A 21337-nucleotide genomic window follows, 5' to 3' on the forward strand; every position below is an offset into this window, starting at 1 on the left:
ACTCACTCTGTAGACCAGGCTGGCCTTGAACTCAGAAATCCGCCTGCCTCTGCCTCCCCAGTACTGGGGTTAAAGGCGTGCCCCACCACGCCCGGCTCGTTATTTATATTTTTTTAAATTTGTTTTTTATTTTATGTGTATGAGGGCTTTGTCTTTCTGTATGTTTGTGTGCTACCTGTGTGCCTGGTGCCTGCAGAGGCCAGAGGAGGGCGCTGTGTCCCCTGGAACTGGAGTTATGGACGGTGGTAAACCACTGTGTTGGTTCTGGGAGCTGAATCACCAGCAAAACTGGTGAGTGCCCTTAACTGCCGAGCTCTTCCCAGCCCCTGCTTCTTACTTTTTGAAACACGGTCCCTTATTGATTCTGGAGCTCACCAATTCAGCAAGACTGAGCGTCAGGTCTCACCCACACCTGAGCCCCAAGTGCTAGCGTTACAAATGCTTGAGGCTATGCCTGGCTCTTAAGTGCCTGTTGGTGACTGAAGTCAGGTCCTCATGGGACAAGACTTCATCAAAGGAGTCATCTTCCCAGCCTTTAGAGTCTTAGTTGGTCTTCTATTGCTGTGAAGAGACATTGTGAATGCAGCAACTCTTACGAAAGAAAGCATTTAATTGGGGGCTTGATTACAGTTTCAGAGGTTTAGTCCGTTACCATCATGGCAGGGAGCATGGTGACACAAAGGCTTTCTTTTCTTTTGTTCAGTGTTTGGTGCTGCTTGGGCCAGTGTGGTGTAAGGAGAACATGGCCGAGCTTCTTCCGGAAGCCTGTTCTCTTAGCACCACTTACTGATGCTTTTTGGAATGTCAATGGTAGTGCAGACTAAATTCCTATATGTGCTTGGACTTTATTCTTAGTCTAATCCATTTTTGTGTATCAATCCATTCACCAGTGATCTGTCCACTCGTGTGCTAGCATCAAACTTTTTCAAATCCAGGCTGACTTTTTTTGAGGGGCAGTGCTGAGAATGGATATCAGGGCCTCACACATGCTGGGCAAACACTTTACCACTGAGCTGCACCCCACCCTAGGCTTAAAATCAACTTATTTTGAAAAAAAAAAAAACCCATGTTAGAAGGCCCTAGGAGTATCTCCATGGTGAGGTGGTCTAAGTTCATTGGGAGTCTCTGCTACTGACTGTTAGGGTAGGCTGGGGCACTTACCTGTGTGGAGGAGACGGTGCTGGCGGAGGTCAGTACTCTTAGTTGTCTGGTGGGCATTCTCTTGCCGTAGTTCCACAGTGCCCTACGACAGGAGATTGCAGGTGTGATTGGCAGAAGAAACCAGTATGGCTGCTGTTCTGCAAATGCCATCATTCACCGGCCCAGCTTAGGTTCACATCTGATAACCTCATTCTTCAGTTAAATAAGTAGCCATGAATGTTCTCCAGAAAGGAATTAGAAAAACTTAAGGCAGCGTATGAACATGAGCAGGCTAGTGACGGACTTGAGAGCTGTAGTGCTCCCTCCCCCCCCCCTCCCTGAAGACCCGCGTCTCTGCTGACTGCTCTGCTGGGTGTGCCATGCTCGGGGCATGCAGAGAAACATCACTCTCCGAATCAGCATTCGGTTATTTGCATTTGTTTGTTTGTTTTGTCGTTGTTCATTGAAACAGGGTCTCACTAGGTAACCTTGGCTGGCCTGGTACTAGGCTGTCCTCAAACTCAGAGACTCTCCTGCCTCTGCCTTGGGAGTGTCGGGATCGGGTGAGCCACCATGCCAAGCCATATTTACTTATTTCTTAAGTTCCTCTTCAGCTTCTTTCTTTTAGACTGTGATAGTTATACGAATGTTTGTTTTGGTACCTTTCCCCTCCCCCCTTTGATATTTCCATCAATTTAGTTCAACAAACATTAATTGCTACTGGCCCCACGACAGGCAGTGTTCTAGGTACTGAAGTGCGCTGCAGAACAGGACAGATCGGAGGGAGAGGCGCTCTTCCTGAACTGTAATCTCAGGCGCTAATCAGTGCTGTGGAGAAATGGAGCATCGTGGGTGTTAATATTGGAGTGCCCTGGGTCAAGTCTAGTAAGGGGTTGATATAGTTAATAATCAGCTTTACTTAGCACTCACAGGTTATCATCAAGGCAGCTTTTGGAGAAAGGAAGAACATAGATCTTCCTTATCTAAGATGCTATCATCTCAGCTAATCTACATGTGAGCTGTGTGGCCTTCAGCAGATTAATAACCTCTTGGATCTCAGTAGCCCAGAGGGAGAAAATCATAGGTACCTCATAGGAGCTTGCTAAGAATTCAGTGTGAGGACCAGAGAGGTGGCTCAGGGGTTAAAGGCCACCAAGACTCATCACCTGATTTTTGACTCCTAGACTCACATGATGGGGGGAGGAACTGATTCCTGTACAGGTCCACACTTTCACAGTGGCATGGGTGTGTCCCACAAATAAATATAAACACTGAATCTGTTTTTAGAAATAAATAAGTGGGACAACTTAAGCAACCCCCCAAAACCCTAGAAAAGTGTTATACCTTAATATAACTTTATTAATTTTAACTAAAATATTACTAGATTAATCACTTTATTCAGTACTTTTTAAATTAAAAAAAGTTCTTCATGATTTTGATTATGTTTGGTATCATGTGGCTAGTAAGATGTGATATTTCAAAGACAGCTCCTTTAAACAGCTGTTGATGCCTCCTGTCACCATGGTAACTGCTAAGATAGGAACTGCTGGTATCAGCATCTTTATTTCCATGAGTTGGCATAGTTTGATGTTCACATCCTGCTGGCCAGATTTTGTTGCAGTCATGCAGAGCAGAGAGGTGGTACATTTGCACTGAGCATTGTGTTTGAACAAACTTCAGTAGATTTGGAAGGTCTGTGTAGTGACGTGTGGTGGCTTACATGCACACAGGCAAAACACCCATACACATAAAATAAACAAACCTTTAAAAAAAAAAATCGGTAGAAGGAAACCTTAGGCACTAGGTCATGGTGACATCGTGGCTTCCTCTGCTCTTCTAGATCATTGTCTCCGGGAGATAAAGTGCCAGTCAGGAAGATAGATCGTCTTAGCAGCCCTAGGGAGGTGTTCCTGACTGCTGTATTTGTTAGTGTTCCCCGGAGCAACAGAGCCGATACCATGTACACACAGGTGTGTGTGTATGCATGTGTATACACACACACACACACACACACACACACACACACACACACACACACACACGCATGCAATTTATTAAATCAGCTTACACTGAAATAGTATCAACAGCTACCTCACTGGAAAGGCCAACAACCCAGTAGTTGCTCAGTTGTGCCACAGATGAGGAGTCTTATAAATCAGAGCTCCTGGGGCTGGAGAGATGGTTAAGAGCACTGACTGCTCTTCCAGAGGTCCTGAGTTCAATTCCCAGCAACCACATGGTGGCTCACAACCATCTGTAATGGGATCTGTTGCTCTCTTCTGGTGTGTCTGAAGATAGCAACAGTGTTTTTATAAGTATAAAACAACTAAATAAATATTTAAAAAAAGAAAGACAGAAACCAGAGCTTCCACAGTGGCCGTTTCTCACTGGAGAGCCTGAGAGCCCGGTGAAGGTTCAGTCCATGGACCTGGGTACCTCAGCAGTCCCAGTTTGGCAGCTGAAATCCTGGAGGGCCCCCGGAGAGCTTCCTGGAGAGCCATTGGTCCTCAGCCAACAGTACAAACCTGATTCTTCTATCACTGAAGGAATCAGCCAGTGTCGAGAGGGAAGGTCGAGTGAGCCAAAGACACTCGTCTTCCTCTTTAACTTTTTAAAAAATGACTTATTTATTAACTTTATGTACATCAGTGCTCTATCTGTATGTACACCTGCATGCCAGAAGAGGGCATCAGGTCACATGATTGTCAGCCACCATGTGGCTGCTAGGAATTGAACTCAGGACCTCTGGAAGAGCAGCCAGTGCTCTTAACCGCTGAGCCATCTCTCCAGCCCTCTTTGGCGCTTCTTTATCTGGGCTGGCTGCTGCCCGAAGCTACCCACCTACACTTGGCTGAGCCTCCCCACGCTAACGAAGGCCAAAAGGACAAATCTGTAGTTGAGGATCCCTATTCAAATGATTCCAATTCTTAGCAAGCTGACATTAAGATCGACTGTTACAGCTGGGACCAAGGTCTCTCAGGGGCATTAATACATGCCGGGCATGTACACTTAGATTGATCCTCCAGCTCCAGATGAGGCTCCTGAATACAACATCATGGAACTTGACCCAGTCAGCGAGGCCTCTGCTGGGAATTTGACCCACAGAAACTGTGGGATAATCTATCTACATTTTTGTTTTAAGCTGTCAGAAGTTGAGAGTGATTTGTTACGCAGCAATAGGTAACCATTGCAGATGACAGACAAGCCTGTTTCCCCAGTCCAGTAAATTGCACTGACACCAGTAAACTCTTTGCTGTATAGCATCCAACCTGTGGTCAGGTGCTGCTGTTCCCAGTCAGACCTGTTGATTTGGCTTGAATGTACCTTTAATGAATCACGGTGTCTCATCAAAACCTTGGGTTTGAGACTCACGTGGGCCATGGGCTGGCCCATGGGATGACCCATCCTTTCTGACCAGGGCCTCCTGACTCTCTGGGTGAGGCTTCTGCTCCTCTCCCACTCCCCACCCCAGGGACCCACGTGGCGAGAGCTGTGCCAGCTTGGCTTGCCATGTCTCTGGTCTTCTTCTAGTCTCATCTGCTGTCCCAACTTTACCTTCCATTTTCTAAGGCTCCTTCCTTCTGTTTCTCTTTAGAATAGCGTTTGCTTTTTTTTCTCATTCTGACTCTCCTTCACCAGGTCACCAGGAGGCAGGTTTTTAAGCTGCTCTCTTACCTGGAAGCCCCAGTTTTTCAGTATTTACCATCTCTACTACAAAGCCAGAAACAAATACAGCTAAGAAATAAGAGTGAAGAAAAATGTGTTGCCCACAGCGGCGAGGGAGAACACGGGAGTTATTTTCAAAGCGATGCTCTTAAACAAAGGACGCGTGGAGATTCTCCTGAAGAACCCACACATGTTCATATAGGAAAGCTCTCTAGGGGCAGGAACATGCCTTTGCATATTCAGTGTAAGAGCTACATGATTGCATGCTCGTTTTAAGGTCATAGTTCAAGAAGAGAAGATGGCAGACACAGGTTTGGGTCAGTGACATGTTTGGAAGGTTAAAATGGTTGGAAAAGAGCGCTTCTGGGTATGCTCAGCATGTGTCATAGGGGTGACAGAGAAATGCCTCTGAGCATGCTCCTTTTTCTCCAAGAGGTTTCAGGTGAAACAAAAGGAAAAGGCGTTTTGAATGTGTGTTAGCATAGGAGTTTTCTCCTACCGGTGTCTGCCTCATTTACTGGCTTCCAGTACTTTGGTGTATCACTTGGATATACAGCATAGAAAAACTTGTTAGTTGGGGACAGAACTGATAGAGTGTGTGTGTGTGTGTGTGTGTGTGTGTGTGTTCATGGATCTGTTAGGATGGCTTACAGGATGTAGTCTAGATAATCTGAAAATGGTTGTCTCACACTGGAGAGGCTGAGACTCTGGCAGTTGCTCGGGCCATGATGCTGGATATCTCAGCAGAACCAATCTTCCACTGAACGGGTGGAGGACCGTGGAGAACTGTTGGTCTTCAGTCTACCTTGGTGTCCTGAGGAAGCTGGTTCTAAGAGCAGCTTCAAGAGAGATGAACTTGCCGGTGAGAGTGAGGGCAAGCAAGCCAAAGCAGTTTCCTTCTTCCAAGTCCTGTTATCTGGGCCCCATCAGAAGGTACCAACCACATTTAGGGTGGGTCTTCCTGCTTCAGATGATACGGTCAAGACAATGTCTCACAGAAGTGCCCAGTGCATTGTATTTTTGTCGATTCTAGGCACAGTCAAATTGATAATAGCTGTTACAGCTTTTCTGGCACACATTTGAGTTCTAGTCAATACATGCTTACACATGCTAAGAATTGTATTTTAATTCCTCTCAGTGTGACTTTATACATCATCAAACCATACTATAGTCTTTCTGAACTGATGTACTACTGCAAAATTAAGAATTGAAAAAAAAATGAATTTTAACAAACATGAGCACAAACTAATATGTAAATGCCAGTGAACAAATATTATGACCACATCATTTAACTCTGGTGTAGACAAGTGACCAGTATCTAGTGTGGCCTTAAATAGACACAAAGAAGAGTATAGATACAATAAATAACAATTATTTCCAAGAGAGAAATTGTAGGCATAAATTGTAAATTTTCCTCAACCTACTTTAAAAAAACCTTCAACCTCTCCTCTTGCCCACCATCCACCAGAGGTAGTGGAAAAGAAAAGTTATTAGGACACGGGGGGGGGGTGGGGTGGGAATAGACCTGTTTAGGAATAGTTCTTTGGGGGCAAGTCCAATCTTCATCGTCAGGATATCATCAGCTCAGTGCAGTAGCAAACACCACACACAAACCAGCAGCAGCAGTCCCAAGTTGTCTCCGCAGTCACCACATGACCCAGCAAGGGCTTCAATCCAGAAGAAGCAAGGCTCACCAATGGGCTGGGGTCACAGAAGTGCAAGAAGCCACAGGAACCCCACGAGAAGTTTCTTGGTGAGTTTCTCTCTAAGGAATCACAAGTGAAGCTCAGCAACACAATGTAAGGCAAACCAATTTGTACTTGTCGTTTGCAAAGAATAGTGAGGCGGAGCAAAGCAAACCAATGCTTTCGCTCCCACTCTCTATGGGGTCATTTTTATATTCCTCCATCACACATCATTTCACCTGTTTGCTATAGCAAAACATCATTTCACCTGAGTCTGCTTCTGCTTCAGGAAAACATTCTTTCACCTTTGTGCCCCAGAAAAACATCATTTGACATAACGGACTTACCCAAGAATCCAGAAGTTTCCAGCTCAAGACATAAAATTAAGAGTGGGTGTGTGCTCGGGGAGGGATGTGGGGGAGGGGGAGGAATGAGGGTTACATGTGATCATATTTCATTATATAGATATATGGAATTCTTGAGAATAATGTAAAAAATGTAAAGACTATAACAGTATTCCAGTGACTATAATTTTATACCTACATGTGAAGGATGTGTAAATAAGTTTGTTTCTTTCAAACACCATACCACATATTATTTATTTATATTTTAACGATTAAGACAGAGTCTCAGTGTCTAGTGTATTACTTTTCTGTTGTTTCGATAAAACGCCGCAACCAAAGGAATGTACGGAAGGAAGGCTTTATTTAGCTTATGGTTCCAGAGGGATAAGAGTCCACCTCAGCAGGGAAGTAAGCAGCAGGCAAGCTGCCTGGAGCAGCAGCTGAGAGCTCACATCGTCGCCACAAACAGGAAGCGGAGATGTGATATTTCTGGGATACGTCACTTCAGGGATGCTTCAAGGACGCTTCAGGGATGCTGGGGTCCAGCACTTGGCATTATAGCTTCTGAGTTTGTGCTTCCTCCCACACAGGCTGTCTATGCACGTTGGGTTGACTCTTATCACTGTGTCCTTTGGGGTCCTTGGGTCTACTGCTGTCTGGTAGTGGACAGCCTAGTTAATCATTGCTCAGGACTCCTCACCAACCAGGCCTGTGAGGACTGGTTTTTGTTTTTTTAATTGTGAGTGAGTGTGTGTGTGTGTGTGGTAAATTCAGGTGGCTGTGGAAGCTGGAGGCATTGGATCCCTTTGGAGCTGGTGCCAGATGCAGTTGTAAGCCTGCTGATGTGGGTTCTCTGGAAGAGCAGTCTGTGCTTTTAATTGAGCTGCCTCTTCAGCACCAGGACTTATTTTTTTTTTCCTAAGATACTTTTGGAAGTTGTAATGGCTATTCCTGGTTGCCAAATTACTATATCTGGAGTGAACTACACTCCAGAATTGGAGGGCTCACCTGTGATACAGGCCTAGAGGCTGGGAGACACAAGTTTCTGACCTGGATCTTGGCATGGAGAACTTGAGGCATAGTGGCTACGAAAAGCTTAGGCCCAGGAAAGGTAGTACACGCCTTTACTCCCAGGAGACTGAGGCAAGGAGATCTCTGGGTTCAAAATCAACCTGGGACAAAACAAGTCCCAGACCCAGGTGTGGTGGGTCACCCTTTAATCTGGGCCGCACCTTCTGCTGGTGACCTACATAAGGGCATTGGAAGAAGAAATATTCGCTCTTCTTCGCCACTTGGATTTGCTTGCCAGCACATTTGTTGGAACCTACTTCTACAGAACACCAGCTGAAACAACTAGCCTCATGGGACTGAGCAACTACTAGATCCTTGTGTTTCCAGCTGACCATGGTTGGTGAGTTGGACTCTAGACTGTAAGTCATCATAATAAATTCCCTCTGTATAGAGAGACATTCTATATATTCTTGACTCTAGAGAGCCCTGACTAATACAGAAGTTTTTTTCTATTATTGATCATACAATACTTTCTAGTATGCTAATCACTGATTTTGGTCTTACTTTTCTTTCATTTGTTCCACAAACCCTGAGTAGCTTGCCAGGTCCTGTGCCCTGTGCAGCAGGAGTTTTGCCCTCGGGCTAACACAGTGTGAATTCTGTGCTCTCTTGATTATGTTTCTATCCTTCCCGTTTCTCATCCTGACTGTGTTTCAGACCCTCAGACTATTTTCAGTCTGTGTCCTCATGTTGGATTTTGCTCTCCGGTGTGAACACAGTAACAACTGTGGTATCCATCCTTTCCACGAGAGTTTAAAAGTTCTATTTTGTTTTATTTTCTTCAGTTTCAACACACAACAACACATTTCCTAAAATTCAAAAACATAGGCTGGGGTTATGACTCAGTGGTTAAGAGCACTGGACACTCTTCCCGAGGATACAGGCTCAATTCGCAGCACCTACAGACTGTCTCAACCATCCTTAGCTCCAGCTCCAGGGAATCCAGCAGCCCTTCTTGGCTCAGGCATACACATGGTGCACAGACACACATGCAGGCAAAGTACCTGTGTGTGTAAAATTAATATGAATAAATCTTTAAAATAAGTAAAAAATAGTAATTTTTTAAAAAATATAGAAACACTGAAATATAAAACATCTCCTTTACTACTTTCGCTCTGCTGGCCTGCAAGGGCCATGCAAACCAGCTCATCAGAGTGTGTCTCTCTCTCTCTCTCTCTCTCTCTCTCTCTCTCTCTCTCTCTCTCTCTCTGTGTGTGTGTGTGTGTGTGTGTGTGTGTGTGTGTGTGTGTGTGTGTCTCCACGGGATCTTACTTTGAATATCAAGTTAGGACGGAGTTCTGTATGCAGCCAAAGATGGCTCAAACTCATGGGGATCCCCATGTCTCGGCCTCCTCAGCCTCCTCAGCCTCCTTAGCCTCACTCAGCCTCCTCAGCCTTCTCAGCCTCACTCAGCCTCCTCAACTTCCTCAGCCTCACTCAGCCTCTTCAGCCTCCTCAGCCTCACTCAGCCTCCTCAGCCTCACTCAGCCTCCTCAACTTCCTCAGCCTCTTCAGCCTCCTCAGCCTTCTCACCTCACTCAGTCTCACTCAGCCTCCTCAGCCGTCTCAGCCTCATTCAGCCTCCTCAGCCTCACTCAGCCTCCTCAGTGTCACTCAGCCTCCTCAGCCTTCTCAACTTCCTCAGCCTCTTCAGCCTCCTCAGCCTCCTCAGCCTTCTCAACCTTCTCAGCCTCACTCAGCTTCCTCAGCCTCCTCAGCCTCACTCAGCCTCCTCAGCCTTCTCAGCCTCACTCAGTCTCACTCAGCCTCCTCAGCCTCACTCAGCCTCCTCAACTTCCTCAGCTTCACTCAGCCTCCTCAGCCTCCTCAACTTCCTCAGCCTCCTCAGCCTTCTCAACCTCAGTCTTACTCAGCCTCCTCAGCCTCACTCAGCCTCCTCAACTTCCTCAGCCTCCTCAGCCTTCTCAGCCTCAGTCTCACTCAGCCTCCTCAGCCTCCTCAGCTTCCTGAGTATTAGGTTTATAGATGTGCTTGGCTTATTCTCCATTTTTGGTAAAGGTGATGTTTCTATTGGCTAAGCATGGCTCTGTATGCTTGGTGGTTTTGTGTGTGTGTGTGTGTGTGTGTGTGTGTGTATCCTTTGCCTTTTTTCTGTTGGACTCTTTGTTTCTTCTTGAGTTAATTTTGGTCATCTGTGTTTTCATAGAAAATGATCAGTTTTGCTTGGTTTAAAGTCCATGTATATAATTATGCCCTCTTGCTTGTTTCTAATTTTGGTATTTTTTTTTCTTCCCTGATTAGATTTTCAAGAGGTAATCTCTTGTTGATCCTTTTGAAGCACCCTGTACTACTGTTAATCTCCAAGGCTGATTTTAGAATTTCATCCTGTTTTCTTAGCACTGCTAGCATCCAGAAAGTCTCTGATCCTTCTGTGGTTTCTGAAGTCCCTTGCTGCACATTGACAGGTTCAAGCACAGCTGTCACAGGCTGAGAAAGACCGTGTTAAGTCATCCCTGTTCTTCTTCCACCCCTCCCACCCGCCTCTACAAACACATCTGTAATCCCAGCACTCAAGAGGCTGAGAGAGGGGGTTCATAAGTGGGAGATAGCAAACCGACTGACTGACGAGCCCAGGCAATTCAGAATCAACCAGGACACGAGGTATCAGGAGTCAGAGAAACCAAGTTGAAACTGCTGCCTTTACTGATGGCGTGACAGACCTGTGACAACAATCAGATGGGCTTTCCTCTGAGATGAGATAAGAGGACCTTGAGCAAAGTTGGTCTTTCATTTCTGTTTGGGGGCCCAAATAAAAATAGATTAAACAAATAAAAATAAGTTGGTGATCCCAGGCTGCTGGGTGACAATCAAGGACACATTGGTGGAAGGACATGATCTTGGCATGGGAGTTTTCAGAGAAGTAGGTATGTGGGACCAGCAAGAGAGGAAAAGAACCAGGAAAGAGGGAGGGGCCAGAGGCTTCAACTCCCTGTGAGCCAATGAGCCAGGCTCAAGGCAAATATGGTAATGGGCTTGGTAAGAAGAGCAACAGGAGAACATCATATATCCTGGATCTTAGGGCCAGAAAGTGTGACGGATGGCCACATCCCCGAGTCAGACTGAGGCTGGGTCATTTTAGCTTACATTCTTCCTAAATTAGTTCAGCATCTGTTTTAGAATCCAAAAAGAGTAGCTGATCCCTTGTTCCCGGCTCATTAAATAAACTCTAGTCCATGTAGCCTGGGATGGAAGCTCAGTGAAGCTGGCAGGTATGGAAGGCCAGGAGCTGCGGGAGGGTGGGCCTGCTGCTGGGTGGGAGGACAGAGGAGGGTCTGTGGTTGGAGACAAACACATCTCACCCCATGCAACCTTTGAAGGTTGTGCTCCTGATCTCAGCGAGAGAGTTCACCTGGCATTACAGCACTGCTTTTATAAAAAAGGCAAACCTTGCAACACACCGTGACTTGTCAGTGGACATGCTTCTTGCTCCTAGTCATGTACTTATAGAGCGAGCTTTGCTGCGTAATGAACCTTGTCTCCTGGCTCATACGATGTCAGCCTCTCCAGCCATCCCTTGCCCAGTGTGGTGTCTCCCTCTGTAATTAGTTCTCTCTCTGTAATTTTGTACCGTGAAATGTGATGCTTTAGAGCGAAATTAAAGAGATCGGAAGAGATGCTTTGGTTCACAGAGAAGTCAAATTCCTCTGAGCAGGACCAAGTGTTTGTAGACAGACCTTATGGATCTCACGAAGGACAGCATTGTATAACTGGATCTTGAAATGTCACCTAAAGTGTTTTGTGTTAAAGGCTCCAAGACCAACAGTTAGGAAAGGGGGACCCAGATGCAGGACCCATTGGGAAGTCTCCTAGTCTTTGGGCATGCCTTAGAGAAAGGCTATGGAACCCCCGGCTCCTTCTCTTCCTCCATTGCATCCTGGCTATGAGGGAGTAGCAGTACCCCACCATGCCTCACTGGCTGGTCACAGACTGCGAAGTCATGGTCCCACTGACTGTGGGCTGAATCTTCCAAAGATAAACCTTTCTCTCCGTTAAGTTGATTATCCCAGGTATTTTGTTATGGTGCATGAATATCATTCTATACTCTGACAATTTTCAGAGTTTGTTGAGTACATCAGTGTGATCATTGCTAACTGGTTCTCAACCTGTGGGTTGAGACCCCTTTCACAGGAGTCACATATCCTGCACAGCAGCCATTTACATTATGACTCATAACAGCAGCAGAGAATTACTGTTACAAAGTAGCAATGAAATAATCTTATGGTTGGGGTCACCAAAACATGCAGAAGTGTCTCAGTGTGAGGAAGGTTGAGAACCACGATCTAACCCATCATCTGTTAATAGACACTGGAGCCATTTCTGGCTAGATGAAACCTAGAAAACTGTGAAGATTTTTAACCCCCACCCCGAACCCCGAGTGTGCCCTGCCATTCTCTACCATCAGATTCTTCTCAGTCCCTCTCTGCTGTCACACAGAAGTCCCCAGGACACTTTTTCTGAGTCTTTGTAAAATTAGTCCAACATCTGTTTGACACTCACGCAGAATCACTTTCATTCCCTGACTTCGTCCGAGTTATTTTTAGGGTTGATAAATTTATTTTCCAGCAGCAAAACAGAACTTTTTTTTTTTTTTAAGGTTTGGTTTGGGCGAGGATCTAGGAAATTCTTGTTCTTTGGAGACTGGGTAGGTTTCTCAGTGAGACATGAACTTAGCCCAGGCAGCTGTTGCTGCAGCTGCAGGGCTCTGGCCTGGACTCCGCCTCCTGGGTGTCCTCCAGCGTTCATGCTTACAGATGCTTGAGGTGAAAACTTAAGGGTTCTTTGGAGAGTTAGTTGTGATGGATGGTGTTTTGCTGCGGCAAACACATGAAGGGTGTTTTCGTGAGTGGACACAGGTGAAAGACTAAGGCAGACTTGTGAAGGAATGTATATTATCTGATATAGGAGAGAGGATGTTCTGCTAAAGCAAGCATGTGAAAGGACACATGATGAAAGATACTTTGCTAACGACACACATGTATTGGTTTACCTTACATTGCATAGTTGAGCTGCATTTGTCAGGACTCCATAGAGAGAAACACACCAAAAATCTTCTGGTGGTGTGCTACAGTTTCTTGCTGCTTCTGTGGACTCAGGCTGATTGGCAGAGTGATGTCAACTGAGGCAGGACCCGTGATGTTCGGAGGGTATAAAAACAGTGACAGAGGTAGAGCTAGGCTTGCTTATAGAGTTAGCTGTGCACCACTTGTGGGTCTGGAGTCTTTGCTGATCTTCGCTTCCCTGAGAGAGGCACTTCCCCTGGCATGCCTCCTGGTCCCTCCTGCTGACTAGAGCTGAGGTTGAGGCCTGGCTGTCTCTGCTAGGTCTAGGTGGTGCTAGGAATCAGCACCACTGCTGATTCCTGTTTTCTATGCCGACTCTAGCGGACTGGACTGCTGGTGTATCTATGAAGTGTTTGCGAGTGACAGAGCTGCTGCCCTTTCATCTTAAGCAAGTGGCCAATATCATTGGCCAAAAGTCTAATTGTTGATAAAAAAAGAGACAAATAGAAACATTACTATTCACTGTTTACCACCATATTATTACAAATGCAAATGACCATGAATACTGCCTTTCTTGGGGGAAGTCTTTGACAAAAGAAGCAATGTCTGCTATTAGTAAATTTTCTTGTTCTAAAGTAGTTGTTGGGCATGATGGTGCACACCTTTAATCTCAGCACTCAGGAGGAAGAATCAATCAGGTGGATCTCTGTGTGTTTGAGGCCAGCCTGGTGTACAGAGTGAGTTCTAGGACAGTCATGGCTACATAGAGAAACCCTGTCTTAAAAAAAAAAAACCACAGTGGGGCAGGGGGAAGCATTTATGTTCTATAGATAAAAGTTATGTAAATAAATGTTACTCCACAAAATTGTCAAATATTTACTGGACTGTAGAAAAATTTAAAAAGCCTAAAGAAAGTTCTTCTGTCATTGCACTAGTCAGTAAGAGACTTCTTTCTTTCTTTCTTGTTTATTTACTTTTAAAGAGTTATTTATTTTATATATGTGAGTACACTGTCGCTGTCTTCAGACAACACCAGAAGAGGGCATCGGATTCGCATTACAGATGGTTGTGAGCCACCATGTGGTCGCTGGGAATTGAACTCAGGACCTCCGGAAGAACAGTCAGTGCTCTTAATCACTGAGCCATGTCTCCAGCCCATTTGTTTATTTTTTGAGACAGGATCTCTCTGTGTAGCCCTGGCTATCCTGGAACTCAATTTGTGTACCATGCTGGCCTGCCTCTGCCTCCCAAGTGCTGGGATTAAAGGTGTGTGACACCACTGACCATCTGAGAATCATTCTTAGTAAGTATAAAATGTGGGCTCTTACCATTTATGATCTGCATTTTCCAAAAATATTACTCATTGCTCAATATCACAAATTATTTCCAATATTACTTTTTAAATTAAGATAGAATTCACTTGTCAAGTAATTCAGACCTTAAAAATCTCCCGTTTTCTTTGTTAGAGGAAGATTCCTGGGTGGTGTCCCATGATGCAGTACAGAGCAGGTCAGTCCAGGAGCTGCACACCGTCAACATGGTCTTTAGTTAAACTCTGCTGGTGACGGAACAGTTCCTTATCTGTGTTCTGTATGGCAATTTACCACTGCAACTATTACTCCAGAACTGGGGGAATCTGTCGTCCTCTTCTGGTCTCTGTGGGTACTACACACATGATGAAGAGAGAACACTTGTAGACAAAACACCTATGCACATGTTAAAGTAAAATACATATGTATTCTTAAAGTTGATTATTCAGAGTATAGCTGAGGATCCTGTCTTCAGGGACATCTCCAAAGCAGTTGTCTGCAACCCTTATGTTTCCGCTAAGCTCTCTGCATACCTGCATTGCTGTGTGAGCTGCTGCTCCATCCATGGGAGGTGGTCAGACACCAAGGAGGACTGAACTCCTGACCCAGGTTTAGACCTAACCTTTGACTTCCAACCGAGAGCCCATAACTGGATTTTCTTTTTTTTTTTTTTGAAACAAGATCTCTTTGTGTAGCCCTGGCTATCCAGGTATTTAATACATAGACCAGGCTGGCCTGGACCTCATATAGATCCTCCTGTCATAACACCTGCCCTTAGACCTTACCTTTTTAAGTTGAATTAAAAAAAAAACATTTATTTTATGTGAGCATGTGTATGTGTGCCAGCACACGCACACCTGAGAATAACCTGCGGGAACTGGTTCTCCCCTTCCACCAGGAAGCTCTGGGAAACTCAGGCTGTCAGGCAAGCCTATGACCCTGAATGCTGAGCCATCTCGCTGGCCCACCCTTTCAGGATTTTCAGTGATACTTTGCAGTTAGCAGTGAGCACATCTTATTTCTTTGTAGTGTTTTTAATGCACATATGTGAATTACAAGCACGAGCCACCACACCTGGCGTTTGTACGGTGGCTCGGGGCTCAAACTCGGGCTGCTTTCCTGGAGTTCCCACCGCAGAGTGTGGACACACAGCTGATGCTGTGGCTCACTCTTGCTTGCTGTGATCTCACTGGGGCCTTGGGGCTGTAGGTATCCCTGTTAATCTCATGTCGATAGATGGTATATGGGGCCCTCTCTTTTCTTCCCTTGCCTGCATCCTCGACTAAAACCTTCAGTGCATTGTCGACTAGATGTTGGGAGGACAGAGAAATCTGGTCTTGTTTCTGGTCTCAAGAGAAGGATTTCCGATGTTGGTCGTGTGCATTTTGTAGTTACCCTTTGCCGTGTGGAAGACATTCCCTTTTATTCCTAGTGGTTGGACTTTATTTTATTTTTTTTAATCATAAAAATTTGGGTTTTTTAAAAAAGTGTTTTTTCAATATTTGTTGAAACGATTGTGTGGGTTTTCTCTTTTAGTCTTTTAATTTGAACTATGTTGTCACTGTTAATCAGAATTATGTCTGATTCTCATTTGTGATAATCAGTCTAAAATTCCTGCTGTGAATCTCCTTTGGTCACGGCACAGCATCATTTGTATACGTTGCTAGATTAATTTGCTCTTGGCCTGTCCGGGCATCTGTTTTGCTTTGCTCTTGGTCTGTCCAGGCGTCTGTTTTGCTGTTTGGATTGTTTTTAGGCAGTAGGGATTGGACTCAGAGCCTCGTGGATGCCAGGTAAATTCTCTGCTGTGTCCCCAGCCACTGGTATTTAGATCTTAAATCATCTTCAAAAACTCACGTGTCAAAAGCCTCACCTCCAGCACAGACGGATTGAAAGATGGGGCCTTCGGGAGTCCACTGGACTGTGCATGCCCTGACCTTGTGGGCAGATTAATTGATTTGTGCATTTGTAATTGAAGAGGCTCCGGTGGTGGGAGATACAGGAAGTGGAGCCTGATTGGGAAAATTAGGTCATTAACAGCACTCTTTTCTTTTAAAAAAGTTACTGATGATGATGATGATGATGTGTATTTGGGTGTGTGTGTGAGAGTGTGTGCGAGTGTGAGCGAATGTGAGCATGCTGATGCTGTGGGGGGGGGGGTGGAAATCAGAAGACACTGTAGCTTTGGTTCTTCCTGTGTGTGCGTGCTCTGGGGATCCGACTCAGGTCCCTGTCAGCGTGGACAGCAAGCACCTTTACCTCTTAGCCATCTCACTGGCTCTGGGATCTTGCTCTTGGAGGCTACATTTTGATCCCAGCCCTTATGGTCCTCTGGTTTTCCTAGCTGCCATGAGGAAAGCCACTTGGCTCTGCCATGCGCTCTCTGCTATAGTATAGGGCCAGAAACAATGACCCATAGCAGCTGTGGACTGAATCTTTTGAAGCTCTGAGCTAATAAAACCTTGCTCGTTCGTTTGACTTTGCGAGGGATTTTGTCATGACGGAGGAAATCTGACTAACTCATTCAGTGCAGGTAAATTATCTTTTCTGATCGCGGTGTCAGGGTGAATTATCTGGACATACTGTAATGTGATCAATTAGACTTTTAATTGCTTTATTCATTGTTGTCTAGTATCAAGGTCAGCCTGACCATAGTTGTTCACACAGCTTTGTATACCTAATTGTCATTTTTGTCATGACTGTGATAAAATGTCCAATAGAAGGGGCATAACGGAAGAAGAACTTGATTTTACTCTTCATTTGGGAGGGTCTCAGTTCATCAGACAAGGATGCAGGAGCAGCTTATAGCTGCAGGTGTTAGAAAAAGCTCCAGCTGGAACCAGAATCCAGTATAACTTTCAAGGACCCACCTCCAGTGACTCCAGCCAGCTTCCATGCCCTAAAGGTTTCACAACTCCCAAGACATCACCACCAGCCAGGGACCATGTGCTCAGACACAGAGCTTGTGGAGGATATCTCACACTGAGGTGATTACAGCGTCCACATATGGTTATTGGGTAGCCTGCATTTGCACCAGGGGACAAGTGAACCAAAGGCATGTCTGTTTGTCCCATCTTGTCACTGGCTTTACATTTTATTTATGGTAGAGTCTGCCTCATTTTCCCAGGCTGTTTTCTTGGTATTAACCATGACAGAATTTCCTGCACATTTGCTCCAAAGTGTTGCTGCCCAAAAGGGGCAGCAGTAGCTGGCACAGGGGCTTGCTGAGTTTATTTAGAGGCACAGGGCCACAAGCCAGGTATAATGAGGAAGGAGGTATCATCTGGGAACTTTGTGAATTAAAAATTAAGTATGAACATATTTATTTAGGATTAAAAAAGAAACCACAATAAATTCCTGAAGGTGCCGTGGTTAACAGTCCAGACTACAGCCTGTTTTGAAGAGCTTCCTGGTTCCTGACTTCCTGTCAACCCTGAACTCCACGGACAGCAGCACTCATGAGGGCCCCGAAGCTCGAAGCTCGAGGGCAGAGTGCTTCTTTCTTTTGGTTCGATATCTCAGGGTATTTGTACTTACTCTTGTGGGTTGAGGAAGTTCCCTTTTACTCCTAGCCAGCCGACATCTTTACATTTTTAATTTCGGAGAAGTCTAAATTAAATACTTGGCACCTAGTGAGAAAGAAATTTGATTTTGCACCATGTGTATATGTGAACTTGTAAGTGGGGGGCGGGAGGGGAGAGGGAGAGGGAGAGGCATGGGGAGCAGAGCCCGCCTGCTTCCTGAGCAGGCCTTGCCCAAGCGCTGGCTGAGTGTGGTTTTCCTCTCAGACAGCAGCTGGCTCAGAATAGAGCAGTGGCTTTACTGACTAAGGCCAGCAGCTCCCGGGAGGGAAGAGGAGCCGGGGACTTCGCAGTAAGTACGAAGCTGGTTATTATTTAAGACTGGGGTGAAGGATCGTAGGGGATGGCTCTGACTGGAAGAGAGGTCTTGCTGCACCCGTAGACCTGAAGGTGCTCACCCAGCAGCCGTATCATCTTCTGTTGTATGGGGACCGTGGAAGCCAACACTGCTTGCCTGTTTTGGGGCCTGACCGTGCATTTGATACTCATATACTATCTTGGGAGGAAACAGTCTTCTTGTGAGTCATTTTCTTCCCCCCATCATGCAAAGTCATAATGATTCATGCTCAAGTTACTGTATAAACTTCTGCCAAGAAGCCTTCTCCCTGGGTGTTGGAAATGCAGAGCCCCCTCCTCATAAGTAAGGTGACTAGACCAGCTTGGTGCATTTTTTTGGGATAAGGGTAGAAGTCTAAAGTCCCGCGGAGAAAAGCTTCCAGTTAGATGAGTTCTTGTTGTGTGGAAGGTTCTGGAGTTATGAGTGTGTAGAGTTTGACTTGGCATCTAGCAGAGGCATGGATTCTGTCCCAGTACTGCACATCTGGACCAGACTTTATTCCTGGGGTCTGGAATTAGATACTGAAGAAACCCCAGATGGCAGAATTTCAAAGTGATAACGGGACAGCAGTTGTGGCTTTTCTAGGAAGCTGTGTGTTCATGGTTTTTTCTGTGACCGTCTTCCCCGACTCTGCAGAAGGCTGTCAATTCTTTGCTCTATCGTCCGAAGGCTTCTGGATTTCTATTCTTAGTTTCCACTCTGTTTTCTGGGAATGGAGCTTGGGCTTTGATTTCCTCTTCCGGTCCACTGGAACTTTTATATTGGAGTGATTTCGCTCAGTAATTCGGAGAGCTCATGCTGTAAGTGGTGAAGTGCACCTTCCCTTTCAGAATGCAAAGTCACCCTTGCTTTCTGGATGTGTTTGTGCGGCCTCTGCCTCTGAGAGTTCTCATCCAGGTGGCTCCTTTCGTCCCATTAAGTTCCAAAGTCCCATTCTCTTCGCTCCCCGTGTCTTAGGGGTCTTCTTTAGAGTAGCTGGTTCTGCATCCTGGGACCTTCCCCTTGCCAAGTGAGTTACTGTCACGAAACATCTGGACAGAAACTCCTGAAGGCAGAGGGCAATGCAGGGATGAGCCACATTCAGGTAAAACTCTGGAACTGGAGATGGACTCTTGCACTCTTGTACGCTCTCCTCTTTTAAAGACTCGTCTCCTTTTTATTTTTCAAATGTTAAACGAGAAAGGTAATATTTTAGAGCTCTCACCGTGGAACTGGCAAAGCTACCGTGTGCTTTGTAAACAGGACTCCAGCCGTCCGTTGCCCCTGGGGCAGCTAGCTCTGTGGCCCTGACTTCACAGTGAGGTGGGCACAGCTAAGTAAGGCAGCGGGCAGAATGGGCTGTCTTGCCTTGGCTTCCCGGTCCAGGGCTGTGCTATCTGGTTGTTGCTTCCCTCTCCCACTCTTTAAAAAAGTATTTTTGAGTTTTTCGAGACAGGATTTCTCTGTGTAGCCTTGGCTGTCCTGGAACTCCCTCTGTAAATGAGGTTAAAAATTTTTAAGTTAAAACAAAACAAACAAACAAAACCAAAACCCAGGTATAGTGACTCACGCCTTTGATCCTAGCACCTCAGAATGCAGAGGCAGGCAGATTCCTGTGATTTCGGGGCTACATGTGAGACTCTGTCTCAATAATCAATCAATTAAATAAGTAAGTCATTGAAAAAAAAACCCTAAAAATTAAGTTGCTTTGTTTTTCCTCTCTCTTCTCCCTCCCACCCCTCCCTCCTTCCTCCCACCCCNCCCCCACCATTCCATTTCCCTCCCTCCCCCGCTCTCTTCTTTTCTTGCTTCCTTCCGTTTCTTGCATTATAACTAATAATACTTCAATAGCTTCCTTCAGTCAGAGGATGTTTCCCATGTTTATGGGTTATATCTGTAAATTTGCCAGTGTGGGATCACTGGGTCAAAGGGTACACATGATGTGTGTGTGTCACAGGTCCTGAACCCAGAGCCTAGCATACTGTACCCCTGAACTGCTCCAGGCCTGGTGGGAGCTTTTTAACGGTGCCTGGTATGTGCTTCTGGGTTGCTTTCTACCCGCTGAGTGAGAGCCTTCTATTTTAGTTCCATCTGTTTGTCACCATGGACATGACAAGGAGTGGGTCAGAACATCTTCATTTTCACAAGACGATGTGAAAGGTCTTGCCCCCATCCTGTTGCTGCTGGCTTTCATGGGGGTTTTAGTGGAATACATGTCATGGTTAATCTTGAATGTCAACTCGATTTGACCCAGGATGCTGAAGAGGTTCCTAAAGTGCACGTTGGCCGTCCTGTGAGGGCGTTTCCACAGATGACCAGATGATGCTTCAGACTTGAGCAATGCTGACTCCACTGACAGATTCAGACTTGGAGAGACTTTGGCTTGCGGGAAGGTGGGAAGTGGGTCTGGTTTGGGGAAGACAGCCCTGAGGTGTGCCTTGCTCTGGCCCCTTCCTGTCACCCTTGCTCCGGTTCTTTCGGGAGAGGAGCAGCACACCCCACCCCCAAATCTAGTCAAGGACTGAATCTGTCAAAGAGAAAGGGACCCCGACTGTCTTAGGCTGTTTCTGTCAGGCATTTGGCCCCAGCGTGGTGACTGTGGTGGCGTAATGTCACGATCTTGCCGACTGCTTTGCCAGCTCAATGTTAACCTTCTAAAGGTTTTTCATGGATCTGGAAAGATGCCAAGTGGTGAGGAGCAATTCGCAGATGCCCCCCCCCCTGCGGGTTTCCATTCATCCCCCAGCACATGCTCCAGGGAGCTCTCAGGAGGTCCGAGGTATCTGCCACCGTCTGACCTCTGCAGGTACCAGTATTTACCTGCCCCTCCACATAATTAAAGTAAAGCAAATCTTAAGATTTGAATTTGATAGATGCTGGCTTAACCACATACAAGACCCTGGTTTTAATAAGTAAAACTCCTAAAATAAATAGTAAATAAATAAAATAAAAATGAATTTTTGGAAAACCATGTGGTCATTTAGTATTTTTCCACAGTCGAAACTGTTCTGCTTTTTTTGAGCCTTCTCTTTGAAGGGATTTAGTTTCTTCTAGCATTTACTCTGCTGAATGATGTGGAAGGTAGATTTAACCTGACATTTAAAAATAATACTGAGCTGTTTTCCCAATATCGTTTATAAGTAACCCCATGCTCTCTGATATATTTTTAAAGATTTTTATATCTGTGTGTGTGTGTGTGTGTG

General features: G+C 45.6%; 1 protein-coding gene across 4 annotated transcripts in view; it reads left to right on the forward strand.

Moving 5' to 3' along the window:
• Positions 1–21337, forward strand: part of Specc1 (sperm antigen with calponin homology and coiled-coil domains 1) — a 267085-nt gene that overhangs the window by 32792 nt on the left and 212956 nt on the right. The window contains exon 1 of one of the 4 annotated variants that reach the window (XM_029546076.1): positions 18030–18110. The exons of the other annotated variants lie outside the window; for them this stretch is intronic. The gene's annotated coding sequence lies outside the window, so the exon portion shown is untranslated. Of the gene's footprint in view, positions 1–18029; positions 18111–21337 lie in introns of those variants that run through there. 4 annotated transcript variants of the gene reach the window in all.

This window comes from Mus pahari, chromosome 14, assembly GCF_900095145.1.
Source record: "Mus pahari chromosome 14, PAHARI_EIJ_v1.1, whole genome shotgun sequence".
Taxonomy (NCBI): Eukaryota; Metazoa; Chordata; class Mammalia; order Rodentia; family Muridae; genus Mus; species Mus pahari.